This window comes from Oryzias melastigma, linkage group LG10, assembly GCF_002922805.2.
Source record: "Oryzias melastigma strain HK-1 linkage group LG10, ASM292280v2, whole genome shotgun sequence".
Taxonomy (NCBI): Eukaryota; Metazoa; Chordata; class Actinopteri; order Beloniformes; family Adrianichthyidae; genus Oryzias; species Oryzias melastigma.
Window position 1 is genome coordinate 29,264,515 of NC_050521.1, and position 5,120 is coordinate 29,269,634.

A 5,120-nucleotide genomic window follows, 5' to 3' on the forward strand; every position below is an offset into this window, starting at 1 on the left:
TACTGACCAAGATGTGTGTGTCAAAGGTTCATCTGCAAAATGTGAGCGGCTTTGATCTTTAGAGAAACTGCTGCTGGTTTCAGTGCTGAAGCTCAGGTGTGTCAACAGTCGTAGATCCAGATAAGAAGGTCTGCTAGTACGTGATGCTAATGCCTGATGCTAACATGTTATGCTAATGTGTGATGCTGACGTGTGATGCTAGTGCGTGATGCTAGTGCCTGATGCTAGTGCGTGATGCTAGTGCCTGATGCTAGTGCATCATGCTAATGTGTGATGCTAATACGTGATGCTAATGCATAATGCTAATGCGTGATGCTAATGTGTGATGCTAATGTGTGATGCTAGTGCGTGATGCTAGTGCGTGATGCTAGTGCGTGATGCTAGTGCGTGATGCTAATGCCTGATGCTAACATGTTATGCTAATGTTTTATGCTAATGTGTGATGCTGACGTGGGATGCTAATGTGTGATGCTAGTGCGTGATGCTAATGCCTGATGCTAACATGTTATGCTAATGTTTTATGCTAATGTGTGATGCTGACATGGGATGCTAATGTGTGATGCTAGTGCGTGATGCTAGTGCCTGATGCTAACATGTTATGCTAATGTGTTATGCTAATGTGTGATGCTGACGTGGGATGCTAATGTGTGATGCTAGTGCGTGATGCTAGTGCCTGATGCTAACACGTTATGCTAATGTGTGATGCTGACGTGTGATGCTAGTGCACGATGTTCTACCTGCCGAGGATAACAGCAGCTGCTGGACTGTGAACGTGTGAAACAGCAGGTTCGACTTTTAATGACTGACTGATCTACACTTACACATTTCTTTCTCCAAATATTTCGCTCTGCATCCAGCAAAAACAGCAGCAGCAACAACAATGATGGTCTGTCTGTGTAGTCGTGGCTCCATCTCAGACGTTATGCTAACTCTGAACCAGCATACATCCTGGGCAGCTAACTACTAGCATACGTTGTGTTGTGTATGATCTTGACAACCAGAATCCTAAAACCTGAACTTGAACATCAAACCTGAATGTAAAATCAAAACAGACCTTTAACACTAAGCGGTCAGACTACAGTGTTCTGCTGACACATCGGACCGGGTCATGAGTTCTTCAGCTCAGAAATGTGAAGCCGTCAGAGTGGAGGACCCAAACTAACACTTTTTTCTGCCCGTGGATAGTCTGGATCAGAACCAGAGTGGAAGTGTGTTCAGTCAAACAGAGAAGGGGCTGCACCACGAGCAGCTGGGACATTTGTGGGTCCCAGTGAAGTGCAGCAGGTCTGGACCACATCAGTCCTGCAGAGGAATTCCAGACATCTGGACCAGTTTCTCTGCAGGTTTCCAGGGTGACGGGCTCCGCGGTCCTGCAGCCTGTCCTCCCCGGGCCTGCTTGGCTGCAGGCCTATAGAAGGGTGTGGAGAGGACGCCCTGCATCCTGGAGATCCATTTGGAACTAATTAAGGATCTTCAATGGACACACGGTCCCAGTTCTTCCTCCTCCAGGGACGATGCGCTGTCTGAGCTCATTTACAAAGCTCCTCTTCCAACAACTGGCTTCTGAATTTAGGTCACATTGATCTGGGCCCCGGTCCAAACCTGGTCTCTGAGGAAGCAGACCAGCCAACAAGCAGGCAGAGAAGGGCAGGAAGCCTCCTCTTCCTCCTCCTCAGCCAGCAGAGCGGAGAGGCCGCGGCCCTGAAGCAGCCTGCAGCTCAGCAGGTGACAGTGTGACGGCTCTGATGGCGGCGTGAAATGCTGCGCTGCTCAGAACCCCCAAAACCCTCGGAGCGTTGCGTCATCAAAGTCCTTCTGACTTTCAGGCAGAAGTTCAAACCTGGAAGGTTTTGCTCTGCATCTGTAGTCTGGTTTCTGTTCGATTGACAGGATTTGTGGTTTAGTCAACCTTCTGTTTTTAACAGATTCACAGCATCAGCAGTTTGATGTTGTGGTTGGACTTTTGGAGGGTGGAGCTCCACCTGTTTACTGAGAGGACAGCCCAAAACAAAAGGTCAAAGGTTCACCGCTGAACGATTTCTGGCTTTGTCCTGGTCCTCGCAGGAGTCAGAACCATGCACCTGCTCAGATTACTCTCACCTGATGCCTGGCTCCGCCCCATGAGCCATGCATGAATCTTTCTGTAACAGGTGGAGTTCCTGACAGCTCCTCAGACATGATTCAGAGGAAATACTCAAACATCTGCAGAAACAAATGCTTTCAGCTGCAGAACGCCGCTCGCCTCTTCCTGGAGAAATCTGTCTTCAGAGGGAGATAACCCCCCCGCCGCCTGCAGAGGGGGGCAGCAGATGCTCCTGCTCGCTTCACATGTTTCCTCTTCATCAGATGCTTCCCTCCTCTTCATCTACACAACAGATTGCTGAGAGGAATGGATGCATTTCTGAGCAGTAGCAGGCTCTCCTCACGTCTCTCCAGAACTCAATTACTCGCAGCGTTTCAAATAAATAAATGAAAGGTGTCCTGCAGCCGGCAGCTGCATCATTACAGGAGCTCCTCAGGGACCAAATTAAGAAAGTATATTTAATAAACAACCCCACTGATGGTAGACGTTAAAACCGCCATCGTGTTGGCTCGGCTTAAAAATTACACGGGTCATTACGGCGAGATGAGAATACAGTTTGTTTTACCTGGTAGCACAGACCGGAAGGGCTTGTATGGGCGGGGCTTAGTGTGGGCGGGGCTTGATGAATGCAGCTATCCAGGAGTGGAGGTAAATGTTGTGGTGAGCTTTGGTCACACGTTCATGGACTTTAGTCCAGAACCACCAGGACCGGGTCAGCTTTGGGTCAGCTAATGTCTAGTCAGACAGAAAACCTGCAGCTCATTAGTTGATCTGGATCCAGATGATCAGATAATGCTGATCCAGCAGATCATTTTAACCCTGTATACCCTGAAGAAGACTCTGGATGAAGATCATCTTTAAATCCTTTTCTTGTTGTGGACTCGAATAAAGAGAGCAGCCTGAGGTTCTGTTGACCAGATGGACATGATAGAAACCTGAAGCTTCCAGGAGCAGACGAGGAACGTTCGGGTTCCATGAGGGAGGAATCATTCGAGGACTTGGAGTTTGTGTCTGGATTATGTAAAAACCTCAAATGTTGGGATATTTCAGGTTTAGTTAGATGTTCATTTTCTGATTGTTATTTCTATTGCTTATTGCTTTTTCTGTTTAACTGTTTTTATTGTTTTAGTGACTTTATTGTTTATTTGTTGCATGTAATAGTTACATGATTTTATTTATATTTGATTTTCTGTCCAGCACTTTGGTTGCTCCTGCTTTTAAAGGTTCCATATCTATAATAATTGATTGAATTGATTCATCAAAATCCATCATTGTTTCTGTTCATCCCAAGAAACAGCATCAGTTTTTATGTTTCCTCCTGACTTGCTGTGCTCCTCTTCTCCTGACCTCCTCTTCTCCTCTTCTCCTGTCCTGATCTCTGGAGGATCTTCAGTCAGTTGAGGTTCATTTTGGAGGCTTAAGCTCAGCAATAACTTCAGCAGAAAGCGCTCCAACTTAAACAGCTTTACTGCCTCGGTAAATCCAGCAGAAGGATAAGGACCCCTCTCAGCGGAGGAAGAAACCGGAGCCGTTCAGCAGACTGGATCAGAGAATGACAAACACATCACCTGTGACTTTAACTGGAGGGACTCGAACTGCTTCGTTTCTCTCTGAACCAGGAGCTCTTTGCCAGCAGTGGTTCCTGTGAAGGAGCCAAAGCAGAGAAATAAGAACTTCTTTAAACTGGACCCTAAAGCATTGGGATGGACGGGCGGAGTTGTTGGTTTCACCAGACCATAATCTGAGCTCACAGGAGGTCTTCTGTTGGAGAAGCCAAAGTAGCCCGGAGAAGAATAGGACATGGACCTGTGGACTAGTGAGCCATCCAGAGTGAACCCCACCCTGACCCTGAGGTGGCTGGGGGGGCTCCAGTAACCCCGTGACCCTGAACAGACAGGATCAGACAGCGATCTGAAGGATTCGGTAATCCTCTTGAAATGAAACGTTGTTTCCAATCAGTTCAAAGATTTTCGCTCTTTCAATGTTCATCAAAAAAAAAAAAAAGTAGTCATTTAAAAGTAGAACCGTTTTATTTAAAAAATTAACAGTTTCAAAATAGACGACAAAGAACTGACAGGAAGATGTTTGATAGTTTTTCTGTTTTCTGTTCTTGTGTTGTGGGTTTAAGCCCCTCCCCTTTTTATTGGTTTAGCTCCTCCTTCTTCCTGCTCGTTTTGGAGTCGATCAAAACTGAATCAGATTTAGCACAGAAGTGAGCGTTTCTAGTTTGGATGGACCCCCCGACCCATGGCTTTGTTGCTGATGCTGAGGAGGTCTTGTGTCTGTTGCTATGACGACACTGGAAGAGGATTAAACCAATCATTTAGTCAAAGTTGTGATTTCTCATTCTCAGAATGTTAAATTATACTGTTCTAGAGTTTGGTTGGACATTTACCGGTAACTGTCATGAGGATTGGTCCATGTTTGTTATTGAGCAGATACAACTGAACAAACCGAGCGAAGCCGGCGCAATGATCTGTGGTGTCTCATGGCATCTTCTGCAAAACTGACCCAGATTGTTTACCATAAAACACTGTATTTGTTTGTCCATTTCTCTCAAACTGCAAGTGAACATTAGTACCAAGTTGAAGTCTTTGTATGGTTGACATGCAGCTTTATTTAAACCAATAGAATCTGAGGATGGACTAACAGACCATCTGCCCTTCATATAATTTTCATTTAATGTTCCTATTGATTATTCATCACATTCATCCATCCATTCATCTTCTTGTCCGCTGTTTCCCTTTCGGGGTCGCGGGGATGCCGGAGCCTAACCCGGCTCCTGAAGGGTGAAGGCGGGGTTTACCCTGGACAGGTCTCCAGTCTGTCGCAGGGCCTCAATCACACACCCATTAACTCTCACATTCACACCTAGGGACAATTTAGAGTCACCAATGAACCTATGAAGCATGTTTTTGGACGGTGGGAGGAAGCCGGAGTCCCCGGTGAAAACCCACGCATGCACGGGGAGAACTCCACACAGAAATATTTGTCACATATTTTCAAAAATTAACTCCTTAAACTTTAATTTTTTTTC